At 45.4% G+C, this 20,760-nt stretch overlaps 1 protein-coding gene across 1 annotated transcript in view; it reads right to left on the minus strand.

The window, feature by feature from the left end:
• The window catches only part of HS3ST4 (heparan sulfate-glucosamine 3-sulfotransferase 4), a 420,873-nt gene that overhangs the window by 336,534 nt on the left and 63,579 nt on the right, over window positions 1–20,760 (minus strand). The window lies entirely within an intron of this gene.

Genomic DNA, 20,760 nt, shown 5'->3' on the forward strand with positions numbered 1-20,760 from the left:
CGCTGTCCCAAACCAAATGGCCAAAGCCCCTGGAGAACGTCTGGTGATGCCGAGAAGTTAATCTCTCACATGGATTACTGCGCAGCCTTCTAACTGGTCTCTCCACCTTTGGGCCCATACGGTCTGTTCTCAACACAAAAGCAAGAGGAATGATGTGAAAACATGAAGTCAATCATGATTCTCCACTCAGAACTCTCCAACGTCTTCCCACCTCACTCAGAATAAAAGCCAGAGTCCGTCCTTACAGTGACCTTCCATCCCCTACGTGATCTTCCTCCTTGCTGAAATCCATCAAGCCTTCTTCCACCTCAGGGCCTTTGCCACCTGCTGATTCCTCTTCCTGGAATGCTCTTCCCCCAAATATCTACCAGGCTTATTCTTTCACCTCTACTTTTCTCCATAGTACTCTCCTCTTCTCTCATAGTATCTAATTTAGTTATGTATACAATGTATCAGCTATACATTGTTGTGCTTCCTACTGTATCCCCAATGCCTGGATCCATGCCTGACACAGAGGCAAACAATAAGTATTTGCTGGGGAAAAAAAATGAGTGATTACTGAATCCTGGCAAAGCTATGGAGGTGTGAAGGATACTGGCAGGTTTTGAGTAAAGGATTCGAGAAACAAACAAAACAGACAAAGCGGGGATAGCAAATGCTAATGTATCAGTCGTGCCAGTTGCCACATGAGTTCAACTCGCCAATGTGGAGACCAAGGTGCTTGTGTCAACAGAGAACACCGACCCACACTGCAGGGGTACATCAGAGACACCTAATGCTTTTCAGAGAGGAAGCCCGACAGGAACGGGTGCGGAACGACGCTGATCAGGAGGGACATGGATTAAAATAAGGAGAAAGTATTGACTAAGCAATGCCCATGGGAAAAATGCACCTTGTAATGAAGGCATGCATATTTGGGGGTGGGGGTCGGTTCAGATTATTGCTAATAATAGAATGCATTTAATCAGTAGAACTAGACAAACATGACTCAGTCACCAAGATGTGTAGAGACTTAGGAATGATGCAGAGGAGGAGATTTTTAGAGTTGAGATAGTCTTGTGTCCATGAGAGAAAGGAAAGAGCTGAAGAACACGTGGCCCAGGTCTAGAGCTTCAGATAAAAGGTCATGTACTGAGTGTGTATGCAACTGAGCATATACAGAGCCTAGTACCCGACTTTTTTTTTCTCCCAGGGGCATGATCACAGCCCGTGTGATTAAGCCAAGCATCTGAAGACTGAGGTCTAGTCCTTGCACCGAGGTGTTGAAGAACACCCAGCAGAAACAGCAAGCTGACAGTCTACTGAAGCAGCAGCCATCATCAGTACTAAGGCTGCAATTCAACTGAAGGCCAGGCCTCTGGCCTGGGAGGAGGAAGTTAACTTCTTTGACAGGACATCACTGCTGGACCCGAGGCTGAGCCTCACCAAGTAGGCTTGGCCCTGCAGAAACCCGACTTCTTCAAACCAGGATTTCTAACTCATCTTTTTTTTAAATTGAAGTATAGTTGATTTACAATGTTGTGTTAGTTTTAGGTGTACAGCAAAGTGATTCAGTTATACATACATATACATGTATTTTTTTCAGATTCTTTTCCCTTATAGGTTATTACAAAATATTGAGTATGGTCTCCTGTGCTATACAATAGGTGCTTGTTGGTTATCTATTTTATATATAGTAGTGTGTATATGTTCATCTCAACCTCCTAATTTATCCCTTCCCACTTTCACCTTTGTTAACCATAAGTTTCTTTTCTATGTCTGTGGGTCTATTTCTGTTTTGTATATAAGTTCATTTGTAGCATATTTTAGATTCCACATATAAGCGATACCATATGATACTTGTCTTTCTCTGTCTGGCTTACTTCACTTAGTATGATAATCTCTAGGTCAATCCATGGAGCTGCAAATGGCATTATTTCATTCTTTTTTATGGCTGAGTAATAGTCCATTGTATATATACACCACATCTTCTTTATCCATTCCTCTGCTGATGGACATTTAGGTTCTTCCCATGTCTCGGCTACTGTAAATAGTGCTATAATGAACACTGGGGTGCATGTATCTTTTCAAATTATGGTTTTCTCCACATATATGACGATCATATGGTAGCTCTAACTCATCTTTCATTCCTATAATATGCACAGGGCTAGGACTATGCCAGGAATTCAAAGATAAATGGCCTCTGCCATCAAGGAATATGAACCGGTGGAGAGACGTAACAAAAAGTAAGTGCATCCATTATCATGTCAGAGAAGAGAGTGGTAGACGAGGACAGAGGGCAAGTAATTTGGTTTATGGGCCTTGCAGAAGTCTTCTCCAAAGGAAGAGTTATCAGATCTGGGTTTTGAAGGATAAGTAGGAGTTTGCCATTGGAGAAAAGGAGGAAGGGCATTCCATACAAAAGGAAGTGAATATGCAAAGGCAAAAGCTATAAATGAGTATAAACTATCTGGAGACTAGTCAAGAAATTCAGTAGAAAGTGATTATGGGGTACATGCGGTGAAAGCGGGTGGATTTTTGGACACAGCTGGAGATGAGGGGCCTAAGACTGTAAAGGCCTTATGTGCCGTGCTGAGGACTTTGGGGTTGATTTTGCACCTAACGAATAGCCAGAGGAGGTGTGCAAGCAGGCCGGTAAGATGACTGGATTGGTGTAAAAAGGGCTTTTCCCACTGAACCATCTAACAAACCCTGATGTTTTTTAATGACAGAATCTGTGTCCTTTCAGCCACAGAACACTCTGCAGTGATGTGCTGCGTTCTTTTATGGGCGGGCAAGAGGCAGGCAGCAGCTGCTCATCCTGCAGACACATGCCGGTCGCACTCATTGTCCAGATCCATTCTCTAGAATCTTCTGTACTGACGTCCCGCGAGCTGGGGGCTCATAGCAAAACAATCCTCCAGTGTATCAAACAGACAGCGTGACCGAGGTCTTCACAGAATAACAGAATGAAATGCGCTTCTGCTTCTGGAACCCTTAATGGATCAATCTGCCAGTTCGCAATCTACATGTAAACATGGTGGGTGCAACAGCAGCTTAGCCACCAAGGCCCCTGCATAAGTAACATCCTATTTCATCAGTGCTAAAAGAGAGATCCCTGGGATGCATAATCTTGCAGAAGAAAATAATAACATCACCAGATTTTAAGCTACAAGCTGGGGCATTATGCAGCAAAGGTTTCCGTGTCCCTGGAAATTCAGTGTTACCCGAGAAAGGGATGGTGGGTGAAAAGTACATTGCGATATGCAAACAGACTCTGCTGTCAGCCAACTGGCCCATCAGGAAGATGAATGCAAAGCTACACAACAAAGAGATCAAGTAGGTATTGTGTGTGTGGAAGAGGTAGACTTCTGTAATAATAACAAATGCTTGTGTGGTGCTGGCTGTCTGTCTGACACCATTCTTGGCACTTTACACGTATTACATCATTTAATCCTCACAATGAGGTAGGAGGCTATCATTATCCTCGCTTTACAGATGAGGAAATAGAGGCACAGAGAGGGTAAGTCACTTGTCCAAGGTCACACAGCTCATAAGCAACAGAGCTGGAAGTGAAACCCAGTCTGGAAGTTTGGCTTTAGAGTTCATGGTCAAAACCATCATGGCCACAGCAAGGGAAGAGACTGTATCTTGAGAGTGGGAGACCTGAGTTTGAATCTTAGTCCTTCTAATGCTCTAGCTCTAAGTCTTTGGGAGAGTTGCTTAATCTTTTGAACCTTGACTTTCCCAACTGTGAAATGAAAATATTTGTAGAGCTTATCTCCGAAGGTCTTGAACCGACTGAGTGAGTGCCTGGTGCACAGGGGACAGCCGGTGGATCCTGGCTAACTCCCAAGCTGAGAAGCTATCCAGAGGGCTCTCGTTGGGGCTGTTCATTCTAATTTAAGAGCTCACACAACGAGCATTAATCACTTCCCAAAGTGAGTCCTTTAACCCGCTCACCTTGCCCTCCAATCATCCTGGATCAAACCTCCTCCTTATCTACATAATGACCATAACTAGTCCACAGTGTCAAAATCTTCAGATCCTGGGGTGTTCCTTGAAGAGCGGCTCCCTTCCCTAGGGCTCCCACAAAAAAAAGCCCTACAAGACTGATTTTTGGAATGACAGTGCTCCCAGCGATAAAAACAATCACAACAGGTTCTTTGAGTAATTTTTTTTGGTCACTAGGATGCTCTGAGATTCATCAAAGACTTATTAGCAGGGCTGGTTTAAAAGGCTGGGCCACTCAACTTTGAAGTCAACACGAAACTTTTTTTCCAGACTGCCAGTATTTCCAAGACATTTTCAGTATGTCAACTTGCAAATATCTCCAGGTTTATAAATAAGTTCCTATTTTCAAATTCAGCAATATGTATCAGGCTTTTATTAAGTGCCCACTACCATGCTAAGTCCTCAAACTAAGAGGATTATTAATAAGATATGGCCCCTGTCTTCAAGGAGCTTTCAATCTGTTAGGGAGACAAATTCACAACCAAGGTCAATTCCATGTTTTAAGTGTTCTGGGGTATTATAAACAAAATGCTATGGGCCTGGACCAGAAGGAGCGTTTCTTTCTACCTTGGGGAGGGGTCAGGTCATGGTGGTAACATGTAAAAGATCACCAAAGCTCAGTGATAAAAAACATGAAGATATTGCAGCTAAGGAGTGTGGAAGGCAGCTTGGACCAAATAGAGACATTTTTGAACGTTTGCAGAGATCCTGTATGGGAACAGAACTGGGGAAATGTGGGCAGATGCGGAAACTGACAGTTCTCTGTGTGACATTTAGTTGCCCTACACCACATGCAAGTCGTACAATGTATAAACTTCTGGTATGTGGCGTGTATAGATATCCAGCCTCTTCTTTTTCCCGATGGAGAGTCTCAATTCTTACTCCTTCTGGTCCCCGAAGTTTCATAAGGGTCTCTTTGGTATCTTGTAGGTATCAGATCTACCTGCCTTGAGGAGCTGAGCACAGCATCTCTGCCCTGGGTCTGCCAACTGTTTACCTGCCACCTCCGTTTCCCTGTCCCCTGACGTCATAGCCACCTTTGATTCCCAGGCTTACATTAGACTTGTAACATTGCAGGTGTGAAACTGAAATGTCAAATTTTTCTCACTCTCTCTCCAAAAGAATGGTGAGACACTTAGAAACGATGAATTCCTCAGACTGAAATGTCTCTCACTTTTCAAAGACTCTTTCTAGAATTCCAAAGACACTGGACCTCCCCGGGTTCCACTGACTTTCACAGTTTACATTTCCACGTTTCTATTAAAAGGTTGAGCTTTTGGATAAAAGTCTGCAAGAAGACAAAGTAACTAGTATTTGCTCAATCTCTATTATGTGCCTGAAACACACTAAATATTTTCCACCCATTAAAACCCTACAAGGTAAGTATGATGATCTAAGTAATAGAGATGACAAAAGTAAGGATCAGAGAGGCTCAGTAACTCACCCAGGATCACGCAGCTCAAATGCAGAATTCAGACCAAAACAGTTGACTCCAAAGCCTAGGTCCTTTGCACTATAACCTCTGGTAAGATGATACCTAAATGGGCTAGCAGTGCTGTATTCAAAGTGATATGTATATGACATTGAGCAGATAATCTTTTCTTCAAGGTCTAGTTTAAGATAGTGGCTTAGGGCACCTAAGCTAATCTTGACTGTGATAAGAGAAACCCAACTACCATCTTGCAGTATTTGTCATGATAAGAATACTCTAGAACAGGGATCAGCAAGCTACAGCCCATGTGCCACATCTAGCCTGCTGCCGTGTTTTGTCAACAGAGTTTCATTTCACGCTACAACAGCAGAGTTGAGTAGTTGTGACAGAGACTACACAGCCTGCAAAGCCTAGAATACTTACTATCTGTCCCTTTACAGAAAAAGCTTATCAACTCCCAGGCTAGAAACATCATTCCATCTTCCACTATATCCTATTTGAAGCCAGAAGATAACAAAGAGGTGGGAGAGGGAGCAAAATGATGAGAAACCATCATTAAAAATGTACTGAGTACTGTGATGGTTAATTTCATGTGCCAACTCGCCTGGGCAAAGGAAGGTCCAGACAGCTGGTAATACATTATTTCTGGGTATATCTGTTTCTGGAACAGACTGAATCAGAGCTTGAGTAAAGAAGACCCACCCTCATCAAAGTGGACGGGCATCATGCAATCAGTTGATGGCCTGAAGAGAATAAGAAGGTTAGAGGAAGGGCGAATTCTCTCTTTCTTCTTGAGCTGGGACATCCGTCTTCTCCTGCCCTGAGACATCGGAGCTCCTGGTTTCAGGGCCTTCAGACTCAGCCTGAATTATACCACCTGCTTTCTTGGTTCTCCACCTAGCAGATGGCAGATCCTGGGACTTCCTGGTCTCCATAACCACATGTGAACTAAAAATGCCACCTGCCATATGAGTAAACAAAGGATGATGCAGCCATCAAGCCATCACATTACAGGCACCCTGACAGTACACCCTGAGGAGACTCAGGATGAAAAGCATAGGATACTGGCCCCAGATAGCTGAAGTGCTTATCAAATGAATGATTTCAATCAGCCCAGACTTTGCATCTTCCCATACATAGCAAAGCTCTAAATTCCTTAACTTGAGATATCTGGTTTTCTTTAATTAACAGTAGTCTTTTGATGTTCCAACTACCTGGTCTTTGTTGCAAAAACTCCTACATATCCTGGGTCCCCCCCTCCTCCACCGCCCTTGTCTCTTCAGAGTCGTCTCTCAGAGCTCTCTGAGATGCTGTGTCCCACGCTTAAGTCCTCAGTTTTGTCTGCTAAATAAAACATAACTCTCAGCTTTTAAGTTGTGCATTTTTTTCAGCTGACACACATGAGCCAGTTCTTATTATAAATCTCCCCTTATATGCATCTATAAATATCCTTTTGGTTCTGTTTATTTGGAAAGCCCTAATACAAGCAACCTAGCATAAGTACTCAATATGACTGTTACCGTCCTCCAGGCTGGGCGCCAGCAAGAGAAGGACTCATTTACTCACTCAACAAATATTTATTTAGTACCTACTATGTACCGGACATTGGAGCAGGTGCTGGGGAGACAGTGATAAACATAAACTGCATATTCTAGTGAGATACATACCTCATAATCTCCGCCTCCAAGAATTTACAACTGCATTGGGTACATAAATTATGACAACACCATGTAAGGAGGCTAGTAAGAGAGTCTAAAGACACTGGGCTTCCCTGGGAGGAAGGAGGAAGAAGCAACTAGTTTTTTCCCCTAGAACATGAGGAAAGCTTTTGGGGGTGACATCTGAACCAGGTGCTAAAGCATAGTTTGCCAAGCGGAGAAGAGGAGGAAAGGTGTACCAAGAGGAGAGCAGAGGACGTGCAAAGGTCCTGAGGTAGGAAGTCACTTTGCATGCTAAACCAACAGCGAGGAACCATCCTGGGGCTGGAGCAGAGGGCACTAAATGGGGGGAGAGCAGAGAAGGAAGCTGCAACATCATGGGCTGTACAGTAGATTCTGCAGACAGGCTCCACAAGTTCAATCCCAACCCTATCCATGCTGGTTCAAATTCTGGCTATAGGATCATGGTCAGTGACTTCCATACCCAGCTCTCAAAGTCACTGTGAGGGCCAACATGAAAATGCATTTAAAGCACCTAGCACCATCCCCGGTACACCAAAAGCACTGAATTTTCACTTCTATTGTTAATATCATCTTATGGGGCTGATCCGAAATGTCTGGCAAACTAACTATGCTCCATAAATTGCAACACTTAGCCTCCACTGATCTTCAACTAATGGAGAGAAAAGTATCAGGAAACACACAGCCAGATGAAATGTATCAACATAGGCTACAGTACAGCAATGTGTTCCACTTAAGAGAATAGGCGGAGCTCAAATCCAAACACCACCATCCACACTGTGTGGCCTGAGAGAGGTTACCTAACCTCTCTGTGCCCTGGTCTCTTGATCTGTAAACTAGGGATGATAATAGAATCAACCCCCTAGACAGTTGTGAGGATTACAGGAGATGATCATGGAAAGCACACAGCACAATGTCGGGATGTAAGGAGCGATCAATAAATGTTAGCTATTCACTTATCACCTTCAAGGCCATCATTACGCGAGCGAAACAAGTATACGTTTTCTTTCTCACACTCTAGGAAGCCCTGATGGAGGAGCAAAGGCTTTTACTCATCTCTCAGGAAAACCACTTTAGATTCCAGACATCTCTAGTAAAAGCAGAGAAGGCTATCCACCGGGTGGGAGGCAACTATGAATCCTGAAATTTCTAAGTTTCATTTTAATGGTCAACACTCTGTCCCATCATCTTTACTGGAAAATCCACTAGGTTAACAATCAAACAGTACTTCCTTGTCTGCGTTTTACATTTAGAAGTGAGGCACAAAAAAAAAAAAAAACCTTGGAGTGACCACAAAAATATGGCAATGGAACTAGACTAGAAGGGAGAAGCAGGGGCAGGACAGAGTCTGCATGGGAAGGACTGAGGAGAGGAGAAAAACTTCCACCTGTGACTGCCTTTGCCATCTTCTCCCCCCACCCACCCCCAATAGTTGTCAACAACCTTGTAAATATCAGGTTTGTCCCCAGGCTGGTGAGGAATTACCACAGATGGCCCCTTTCTTGATCTAGGAGTGGAAATCAATTAGAATACTGTTTGCTTGTTGTAAGAATATAATCCAGCCTGCACTTCAAGCATCAACAGTTAAATATGTGCTTATTTAAAAATCAATCAAAGTCAAGGTTTCCTTTTCAAATCCTTTCCATAGGAGGGCAGTGACAGCGGAATGGAGGGATAAAGCTTTGAGTGGTACCACCTGCTGAACGCACACATTCAAGGAGACTGCTATAGATTTCAGAGCATCACAAATGGAAAATGATTGTGAGAGGCAAACAATGGGTAAAATGCCAAGATCACCAGCCACTAAAGGGGCCTGCCATAAGCCAGAAGATGCCCAGTCCTCCCTGCATCAAATAGCAAAAGGTCGTGTCGTCAAGCCTGAGAGCCAGGGCTGAAGACTGCGGAGATGACTGCGGAGGAAGCTGAAAGACTGAAACAGACATGAGAAGGATCAAAGCTGCATGACATGTGTACACGTGTGCACACACAGAATAAATGCAGGTGTGTACACACACATACACACACATGCACTCAAACCCATACAGAGACACACAGACACACACACACACACACCCCTTACACCAGATGCAGGTAAAAAGGAAATGAGTCTTGAAGCGGGAAGATCCCAGCAGGACTCACTTTGCCCCTGGGAGTTATCTCCTGCTTGGGAAGAGGTAGCGCTCTGATTCTTGCTGCCAATCCACAAGGACACCGGGTGAGAAGGAATGCCCCTTTTGTGTTCTGGCCCAACATAGATTTGAACCTGGGATCACAAATTCAAATGCCTACAGGAGCCAGAAAGATCACATCAGTAAATGAAATGGGCCAGAAATCAGCGATAGGGAGTGGTGGGGACTGTGGCAAAATAAAGGGCACCTAACTGTCTAAAGGGACTGCCACCACTCAACGCCAGCAGACTATGACTGGGCAAGGATGGGGATCAAATGGTTCTTCGTTGCTCCCTTTTTGTTTAAGAAGCCAGACACCCAGATTTTTATGTGAAATCTCCCAATTTTAAAACATTAGCCATGGATTCAAAGTAGTCTTAAAACCCTCTGAGCTAAACAAATCAAATCCCTTGCAGGGCAGGCCCTGTTCCACACTACATCTGGTCTGCAAAATGTCCAATCTGCTCCCTCAAGCAATATTCTGGCTTGTCAGCTGCTGGCCTGCTCACGCCCTGTGGGATCCCCTGCCCTGAATTCCTATCACCCAGGAGTTGGTCTTCTGATTACTGTGTTTGTTCAGAAACAAGAGAAACAGAGAGAGAGGTAACACAGCTGCCCTCCTAGGGCCTTGGGATCAGTCTGATTTCCCCCGGGGACACAGTCCCCTTTCATGCACATAGCAGCGCTGTGACGATTCTAAAAGAAAAATAAATGACACTGGAAGGGTATGATCCTTAGGAAAATTACACACACACACACACACACACGTGTGTATATACACATATATGTATATATATGTGTGTATGTATATGTATATGTATTGTATGATTTCATCTCTGTTGACTGAAACGTGCATGGGTGAAAAAAGACAGGAAAGCCACAAGTTTGGGGTATTAGAAAAAGCACAGGCTTCAAAAACCTAGTTCTGCACCCAGCTCCACCCCCCCATACATGACATGGGCCTAGATCTTTCATCTCCTGGGCCTCTGCTCCCTCCCTTATAAAATGGGAAGGTTGGGCCTTAAGCTTTAAATTTCTTTTTTTTTTTTAAAAAAAACATCTTTATTGAAGTATAATTGCTTTACAATGGTGCGCCAGTTTCTGCCTTACAACAAAGTGAATCAGTTATACATATACATACGTCCCCATATCTCCCCCCTCCTGCGTCTCCCTCCCTCCCTCCCTCCCTCCCCCACCCCTCTAGGTGGTCACAAAGCACCGAGCTGACCTCCCTGTGCTACGGAAGCTTTAAATTTCTAATCTCCACTGTGAGCTCCACAGCGACACAGATATGCTTCTATTTGTCCATGTACCCACTACTAAGAACAGCACCAGGGACACAGCACATGGTGAAGGAACAAATCTGCCTGAGTGCCATAAGAAACTGAAAAGGACAAGCCAACATGCGTCTGAGTGGAAGCTTTGTCACTTACTCGCTGTGCAACACTGGGTGTGTGACTTAACCTCTCTGAGTTCCCGTTTTCATGGAGAAGCGTTTATTGAGCATTTGCAACGTGCCAGGCATTGCTAAGTACTTGAGCACACAGGAGGCGCTTTGAGCAAAGCAGCCATCATTGTCCCATCACCAGCATGTTGTTATTCAGAGATCAAAAAATCTCAGACTATGACGTAAAATGGCCTGGCCGGCAAGCGTGTTTCTTTGGTTTAGCCCACAATATGGGTTTTGTTTCCTTTTGTTGAAACTGAATTAAAATTTAAGTTCAATATACTACGCATAAACGTTTCATTTGTGTTTCTCTTAAACTAGAAGCACTGACAATATTGAGCACCCGCAAACCCTCCACCTCCCGCCTCCATGGGAATTGGATGGAGTTGAGTGGTGGCCGCCCCCTGGGAGGGTGGATCACGCTCGGGCCCACCAGCATCCCCACCAGGCCCCCTTCACTTATTCTGACACCTGTCCGGTCCCACTGGGCACTTGCCTTGTGGCCCCTGGACTAAACCAACAAGAAAGAAGGAGAGTCATCAAGAACGCCGGGCTAACGTCAAACCAGAATAAGACGGCACACTTAACCGTGGCATCGCATTATCCGTAAGGATAAATATTTGCCTGGCATTACAAGAAGGTGAAGTACCCTGAACCACTCAGAGAAAGTGTGCTATGGGAATTTAAAACCAGAAATGAAAATAAAAGTAACTGAGTGAGCTATTTTTTTTTCCCCTTTGCCATTCACGGCACTTCTTAAGGTTGATTTACAAACTCTTATTTTGAAAACCTCTTTCTTTTCTGTCAGTTATATTTCCTCCTTCACCCAGGAAGTTACATTATGGGGAATTCCAAAGAATGCAGGATTTGGAGTCAGGAGGCTCTGCCCCAGACTGGCTGTGGCCACCTGGTGAAATTGATGCCCCTCCCAGAGCCTTACTTTCCTTATCTTTAAAATGGGATGATAAGACCCATAAGAGCTGCTGTGAGGATAAATGAAGCAATGCAGGCAGCAGCTCATTACGCTGTCACTATCCGCGGTGAGTTTACTTTTACGTATCGTCTTTTGCACCATCTTTACACCCAAAATGTAAGCTCTATGAAGTCAGGGGGCTCGTTTTCTTCGTCACTGGATTCCCAGTGCCTGGCACATAACAGGCATTCAATAAATATTTCTCAATTAAAAAATGATGCATGTGGACATAGATGACTGGTGGGTGGAATAATAAATAGATGATATAGGGAGAGGTGGGTTAAATAAAATAGCGAGTGAATGAGTGAGCGGGAAAGACAGAGAGGCAGACAGAACTGTCACCACTACTACCATCTATATCTCTCCTCTCTGGATACTGACCCAAAGTTTGGCCACAGTCTGCCAAGCTCTTTTGACCACAATTACTAAAATCTTTACACATGTTATGCCCTTGGGTGGACACACTCTTGCTACAATTCATTCTACACTGAAAGGTCACTTGTAAGTGACCTTCACGGTAGGGAAACTAACGTCATTACGTGCCTCCTGGGTGCCAGGAGCGAGGGCAGGCACCGTCATCTCACCTCATCCTCACAACCCTGGGTGGGGGGGCCATTGTTGTCCATCCAGCTCACAGTACAAGAGACTGAGGCTCTGACTGCTTAACTGAGCTTCCCAAGAGCACACAGCTTCTAAGTGGTGGTGCCTATTTTTGAACCTTGCCCTTTGACCCAAGTCCAGAGATATTCCCACATCCCTGATAGAATAGACTAGACAAGCCTGGGAGGGTCTTTGCATTATCCTGGGATTCTTGACTTGCTACTGAACGCATGTGCTCTTCTGGTCCCATTCTCTAACCACAGGGGCCGATGAACACACCAACCATTAACCAGTCTGGTAACTCTGAGCCAAGCCTTCTCCCACGACAAGAGAGTGTGCCCTGGGCCAGTCAGCCATGGTTCAGTCACATCCAACTCCCCCTCCCAGTACGGTGCGCTCAGTAAAATAACATGCTTTGTCTGAGTCGGTCACTGATCAGACCAGAATGGGCACCCCACTTAAAGATACATCCACGGGTTGGCCAACAATTACCAGGAGGCTTGCTATAGAGGATTCCACCCACTAGGGTGCAATGGTACGTAGTTAAACCAATGAGGGTGTTCCCTCTGAACAAGTCAGAGAAAATTCACTGAGATGCAGAGAAGCCAAGAGCCAAGGCAGGGTCTAAAAGGGACTTGAAGATCGTCACAGCCCTTCGAGGCAGATGTTCCAGTCCTGAATCCTACCGCAGAAGGGTGGAATCAACACCCACTGAATCTCCCATCAAAACAATGATAGCCCCTCTCATCTTTGGATCTGATTTAGAATCTGGCCCATGTGCGCTAATCCCAGCTCTAAACCCCATCTGAGTTGGCCCTTATTTCAGGGAATCAGCATTTTCAGTCCCAGCTCTAACAATGTCAAGGGCAACCAGAATCCCTTAGAAATGCCTTCTCAGCGGCACTGCTGGATTCCCATGACGCCTTGGCCCACTGAATAGGAGCATCTTTCAGAATAAATTCAGTGGAACAGAACTTCACGCCAGGATTCGTTTCCTTTACACACACACATACACACACACACACACACACACACACACACACACACACACGAGAGTCTGCTTTCAAGGATCAAAACGTAACTTTTAATAAGGTGACGGCAGCCTCTGGAAGCCCAGTGGCTGTGGCCTTGCTCTCCACTTCCACAAAATGTTTCACATGATCCCCACCCTGCCACGCTCCAACGGCCAAGTGTGCTGCAGACGTGGCTGTGCTACCCATTGCCACCATTTATTTCTTCCCCCTCTTCCATCTCTTCCCCTTAAGGTATTTCTCTTCTTTTATGTCTAAGCATTTTTCTGGGTGAAGGAGAGAGCTGGCAGGACCAGAAGGGGGCCTTTCGCAAGGTTACTCTTACCTCAAATACTTCCGCGGCAAGTTCATGCACACACAGCGCCGAGTGGAATTATTTTCTGATCTCCTGTTCTTCAGTCGAAAAGTGATTTCACCAAGATCCACATTCATGGCCACGGTAGCTGGCCATGTGGCAGGGTGCAAAAAAGAACTTGCTACATCTAGCATTCACCAGTCACGGTTACATTATTCTCCCTTCGTTTTCCAATCCATCCACTAGCACCAATTTGCGTACCAAGTTACTGGTATCAATGTGCCATCCCTTTCTAGGGGCAGGCAACGCTAGATGTCCCATAGAAGGAAGCCAAGTTGGCAAAGGCAACTGTGATATTTTCAAGCACTGGCTGGAAGAGGGAAGAGTGATGACAGGATTGCCTCTTGGTGAAAACACACACACACACACACCACACACCACACACACACACAGGGTGTGGTTCAAATCTCAGCTTGGATACGAAGCCGTGTACGATCCTTAGCCTTGCTGTGCCTCTGCTTCCTCACCTGTAAAATGGGGGTGTATTATGAATAGTAAAGAGTTTGATGAATGTGTCTATACTACACTAGGGACGAATACGCCCTTTCTCACCCTCCCCTCCTCTTGCAGCTCTGCAAATCATCTCCAGTCCAGATCAACTGCTGGGCTCAGGGTCTGACTGCCCGTGGGCACCTCCCTTCGATGTCCCAACACGTCCCCAACAGAATTCATCATCTTCCCCCACACACCTGCTCATCCTTCTGCGTTCCCTGCATCACTGCCTGGGACCACCTTCCAGCCCGTTGCCCAAGCCAGCAGTCAGCCTGGAATCTGTGCTCTCCTTCACGAGTCCTTTAGAATCTGCCTCCTATTTCCTGACTTCATCCACTTCTTTCCATCCCTGCTCCTGCTGCCCTAATGCAATCCAGGCCATTACCTAGCCTAGTTTTCTAACTGCTCTTTCTGAATCCTTTCTTGCCCTATCTCATCCATCTCCAATCCCACACAGCTAAAGCAATGTCTCCAAACACTCAAATCTGAACAAGTCACTCCCTTGCTTAGAAATCTTCAGTGGCTTGTCACTGCCTTCAACATAAAATACAACCTGTCTACATCCCACGGCTTAGGAAGCCCTTCGCTGTCTGATCTTCTCCATCCCTCTGCAGCCACACTTGCAGCCCCTCCCTCCTGGCTTTTAAGATCCAGGCACAAAGACTTTCTTTCTGTCTCCCATACGCACCCTTCAGAGCTCTGAACGTGTTCCTTTCCTCTTCCTGCAAGACCCATGTCCCTCCCCCAGCCACACCCCCTCCTCTGACAAATTCTCATCCTTCCGATACTTGACCTAGACAGTGTCTGTCCTGTCGGTGCTCGTATTCCAGCACCCACCACAGTGCCTGGTACTTGGTAGATATTTGGCAAATGCATGAATAATGTGACACTCAAAGGTTTGCCTAGAGGTGGCAGGAAAATGTCTGCTCTGGACCCCTGAGGGCCTGGGCTGGGTTTACCCTTTCAAGTCCATTCTCACAATTGGTTGAAGCCTGCCAGGAGGAGACCTGGGAGGTGGCCATCAGGTGGCATTTCCTGTTGCCTGGGCTGTCTTCCATCCTGCAGAAGCAGCTGAGCAGAAAGCAAAACAGCCTCGGAGATTCACAAGAGGTTGCAACGTCCCCAAAGGCAAGTTTCTCCTATAAACCTGGAGTCTCCTACCGTAACTCCTGGGCCTCAGAGGACCTTGCCTGAGGATAGAGCAGGCTTCTTACTAGGCAGCCTGCTACCCGAGATTGCTGCTGCTCTAAGATGGATCAGGTGAAGCTGCCAGAGGGGCAAGGGTGCAGGAAGTGATGAGAAGCAGGTCGATGAGACGAGCTCTTCAACTTCCCACATCCTCTCTGCCTCCTGGGCACCTGGGTGTCTGTTCCTTTCCCACCACGCATTTCAGGACCCTACAGACTCGAGTCCTATCACCGTGTCTGGACGCCCCGCCCTTCCTGGTTCGGCACGTTCACCATCGGCTTTCGCCCCAGCTTTTGCTTGAGTTAAATCTCTCGGCAGATGCCTTCCTCACAGGAGGTGGTCTTGCGAGTGACAGCGTCTCTAAAGCCAAGCAGACGTGCTCCTTCTTCTTTCACTCTTCGTGGAACTCCCCAGCCCACGCCCTTCACCTGCAACCCCTCTCCAGTGGGATCTTCCAAAAGAGGACGGTGATTATGCGTGTGGACTCTGGAGTCAGACCGACCTGGGTTGCAATCCTGCCTCTTCCAATGACCTGGGCAAGTCAGTCAACCTCTCTGAACTCCACTCTCCTTGACTGTAAAGTGAGAAAGATTGTAGCTGCCTCAGAGGATCGCTGTGAGGATGAAATTAATACATATAAAGTGTGTGTAGCTGGCACATGGCAACCACTCAGTAAACAGTATAATTAGGTAATAACTATTATGCCAGTGCAGCACAGCAGTGATGCCAGAACAGAGGCACAGAGTAGGCATTTAAGAAATATTTACTGAATCAATATGTAAACTCTGCCCTTTAAGATACTGGAGAGCAGCCCAAGAACCAAGAGCTGGTTCCCTTCGGCCTCTTGGCTCAGTCTCCGTGTCAAGTGGATGTGGACAAACGGCTCCATGCAACACACGCATTTCTCAGTGGGACCCACCCCAGGCCTGGTTCATGGAGATCCCCACTCCTTCCTGCATGATCTACCAATCAGCTTAGATCAAGGCTGCACTGTCCAGGTCTGAGGTATCCAATATGGTAGCCACTAGCCACACGTGACATTTTAAAATTTAAATTTAGGGAATCCCCTGGCAGTCCAGTGGTTAGGACTCGGTGCTCTCACGGTCAAGGGCCCGGGTTCAATCCCTGGTCAGGGAACTAAGATGCCACAAGCCACGCGGCGTGGCCAAAAAAAAAAATTAAATAAAATTTAAATTTGTTAAAATTAAATAAAAATTTAAATTTATTAAAATTAAGTTAAATTAAAAGTCTCAGGGGCTTCCCTGGTGGCGCAGTGGTTGAGAATCTGCCTGCCAATGCAGGGGACACGGGTTCGAGCCCTGGTCTGGGAGGATCCCACATGCCGCGGAGCAACTGGGCCCGTGAGCCACAACTACTGAGCCTGCGCGTCTGGAGCCTGTGCTCCGCAACAAGAGAGGCCGCGACAGTGAGAGGCCCGCGCACCGCGATGAAGAGTGGCCCCCGCTCGCCACAACTAGAGAAAGCCCTCCCACAGAAACGAAGACCCAACACAGCCAAAAAATAAATAAATAAATAAATAAAATAATTAATTAAAAAAAAGTCTCAGTCACATGCACTAGACACATTTCAAGTGCTCAACAGCCACATGTGACTGGTGGCCACCATGTTCAAGCACACACAGGCAGAGAACATCTCCATCATGGCAGAAAGTCCTGTTGAACAGGGCCGGTGCAGGGCCATCTGAGTTAGATGGTAGCTATGGAACGATGCACAGTGATGATCTGCTGAGCAAGATGCGGCTGCAGGAAACCCACTGGACGGATCCTGACCAGGCCCTGGTGTCCCCAGGACCCTAACCTCACCTGGCTTTGACCTGGCTCTCTCTGACTCTGGTATCTGGTTTGGAGACCACTCCGCATGCATCCAATCACCCTGGCAAGCTGCAACCCCCCTTGCCCCGTCTGGCTTGGCTTTGACCATCTGCACACACTCCTGTTCGAAGCCCCCCATCAGGGAGGTTCTGTAGTTCATCTCCCTTGCCTCCGACTCAGCACCACGCCTACAGCCCACTTCCTTAGACTATCCTGAGCCCTCTTTTTCGGTAGGGTCACTGCTATGGGCTGAATTGTGTCCCTCCACAAAAAATTCATAGGTTGAAGCCTTAGTCCCCAGTTATCAGAATATAACTGTATTGGGATACAGAGACTTTAAAGAAATAATTAAGTTACAGTGGGGTCATTAGGGTGGGTCCTAATCCAGTATGACCGATGTATTTGTAAGAGGAGAGTAGGACACAGAGAAACACACAGACGCACACAGACCAAGGAACAACCATGTGAGGACACAGCTAGAAGGCGACCGTCCGCAAGCCAAGGGAGAGAAGCTGATCCTGTCTTGGACTTCCAACCTCCAATACTGTAAGAAAATATGTTTCTGTTCTTTAAGGCTCCACAGTGTGTGGTACTTCGTTAGGGCAGCCCAAGCAGACGAATACAATTGCCCAGAATGGAGTTCAAGTCTCTGCCATTTACAATGCCACCTTCGGCAGCTTTCCGAACCTCAGCCTCAGTTTTCCTATTTATAAAGGAAGGAAACGCCCATCTTCTATCTCCTGGGGTTATCAGTCCCTGGTACTAATCGCTCTTTGGCCCCATGGCTGTTTCCTGTGCGAAGGAAGTTTTCCCTCCCTCCCCTCCTCAGCCACCAGACCCTCACTTCCACGTCTCAGCTGACCAGTCACTCCAACTTCTATAACAGGCCTGTTACAAGCACACGGCCCCTATTGTCAGCGCAGGCTGACTGGGGCCCTCTCTCCTCTAGCACCTGTCCTCAGTGTCTATGTGGTTGGTAGAACAGAAGCTACCTTGCTTTCAAGATCCCAACTGGGGAGCCAATACAGTAAACATTTGCTGTGATTCTTCAATGTTCCTGACAGCGTAATAGGGGCTGGACACTCAACAGAGAACAAGACAGGTTCGGTCCTCGACTTCCCGTGGTTTTACTTCTCCTCGACCTCCACCTGAATAGACACCTGCAGCCAGACAATCTCCATGTTAGCGTCTAGGAAGAAAGGCTGAGGAGTCTGAGATTCCCCCTCAATTAGGCACCTGAGGAAAGGAAAAGGAAAGGAGACAGGAATCCCATGACATATGACCAGAATGTAATGGACAGACGTAAAAATAAATTACAAAGGATGCTCCACATCGTATGTCATCAGGGAAAGGCAACTTAAAATAACAAAGAGATACCACTACACGCCTGTTAGAATGGCTAAAATCTGGAACACTGACAACACCAAATGCTGACGAGGATGTGGAACAACAAAACCTTGCCCTCACTGCTAGTGGGAATGCAAAGTGGTACAGCCTCTCTGGAAGATGGTTTGGCACTTTCTTACAGAACTAAACATCCTCTTACCATATGATCCAGCAATTGTGCTCCTTGTATTTATTTACCCAATGGAGCTGAAAATGTATGTCCACACAAATATCTGCACACAGATCTTCAGAGCAGCTTTCCTCGTAAATGCCAAAACTTGGATGCAACCAAGATGTCCTTCAGTAGGTGAACGAATATATAAACTGTGGTACCTTCAGACAATGCGATATTCTTCAGAGCTCAAAAGAAAAGAGCTATCAAGCCATGAAAAGACATGGAGGAACTTTAAATGCATAGTATTAAGTGAAAGAAACCAATGTGAAAAGGCTACATACTGTACAACATTCTGGAAAAGGCAAAACTATGAAGACGGTAAAAAAGGTCAGTGGTTGCCAAGGGTTGGGGGAGAGGGATGACTAGGCAGTGCACAGAGGATTTTAGGCAGTGAAAATACATTATATAAAATTATAATGTTTGATGCATGTCATTAGAAATTTGTCCAAACCCATAGTATGTACAACACCATGAGGGGAAGCCAGTGTAAACTATGGACTTTGGTGATAATGATGTGTTAATGTAGGTTCATCAATGGTAACAAATGTACCTCTCTGGTGGGGGGATGTTGACAATGGAGGAGGCTATGCATGTACGGAGAAAGGGGAATATGGGAAATCTCTGTACCTATTCTATTTGGCCGTGAATCTAAAACTGCTCTTTAAAGAGACTATTGCTCTTTAAAGATGCATAAAATGGCAATAAATAAATTATAAAGTATAAAAAGGCAAACTATTTAATCAATCAAAAATAAAATTTTGAAGTATAAAAATAAATTTATCTGTACAGAGTAGGACGCTACTACCATTCCTCTAGCAAAGGAAAAATTTTACGATCTCCTGCTTCAATTACTTGAACTGGGATTACTTCATTCTAGTCATTTCAAAACCCAATTGGCAACGTTTATGTAGCATATAGCAGTCATCCAACTATCAATAACTGAACACCTGCTATGTCTCAGGCCCTGGGATCTTCTCCAGGCCCTACAGAGCAGGGGGCAAGTTCTGGGGGAGATATAACATCTTAAACCCACAAAACAAGCAATACTTTGCTGAGTTAAAATAATAATCTTTATTGAGCTATTAATGTATACCAGACATTGCACCAAGTGTTTACCATAGTAAGAGCTGGCCCTTATTGAACACCTTCTATGTGCAGCACTCTGTTCTAAGCAATTTACATATATTGACTCATTTAATCCTCACAAGTCTATGATGTATGTGCTACTACTATCCCATTTTACGGATGATAAAATGAAGGCACAGAGAGTTTAAGTGAATTTTGTCAAAGTCCCTCAACCAGGAGGTGGCAGAAAGCTTCAAACCCAGGCAGTCTGGCCCCAGAGTCTAGGATGAAGTTAGGTTTCATAATTGTACCTGGTTTAAAGATAAGGAACATAAAGCTCAAGGTAGTTAAATATCTTGCCCAAGGTCACATGCCTATAAGTGTTTAACATTTGAACCCAGGTTTTAAAAAGTTATACTATTGAACAGAATCAAGTTGGAGGAGTAAACACTTCCTGATTTCAAACATACAACAAAGCTACAACAGTCAAAACAGTGTGGTACTGGAATTAACTAATCTACCAGGGCCACTTAGTACAGCTGTACAAGTTGAACAGGGCATAAATCCAGAGAGCAGCATTCACATTGGGATCTATGTGAAGTGTTGTCCTAGAGTTGAGCAGTGCACAACCTGTTCAATCTTACTTGGCAATCCTGAATGTATAGGAAACTGATTTTATTAAACTATAAACACAGGTAAGAGGTTATTAAATTAATATTGGAAACATATGGCTAGCTACCTGCCCTCAGGTTATTCTTGATCTTATTAAATACATAAGTATTTTCAGGATGAGAGTTGAAGGAGCTATTCTAACAAATTTTGCTCCACTTCTTTCAATGAAGCATGAAATTTCACAGGCTTTCACCATCAGGTGCAAGAAAGATATAACTTCAAAGCAGTTTTGCTTCTTTGCTGTGCTATGCTGTTAGGTCCTTTTTTTGTTT

Source organism: Balaenoptera acutorostrata, chromosome 15, assembly GCF_949987535.1.
Source record: "Balaenoptera acutorostrata chromosome 15, mBalAcu1.1, whole genome shotgun sequence".
NCBI lineage: Eukaryota > Metazoa > Chordata > Mammalia > Artiodactyla > Balaenopteridae > Balaenoptera > Balaenoptera acutorostrata.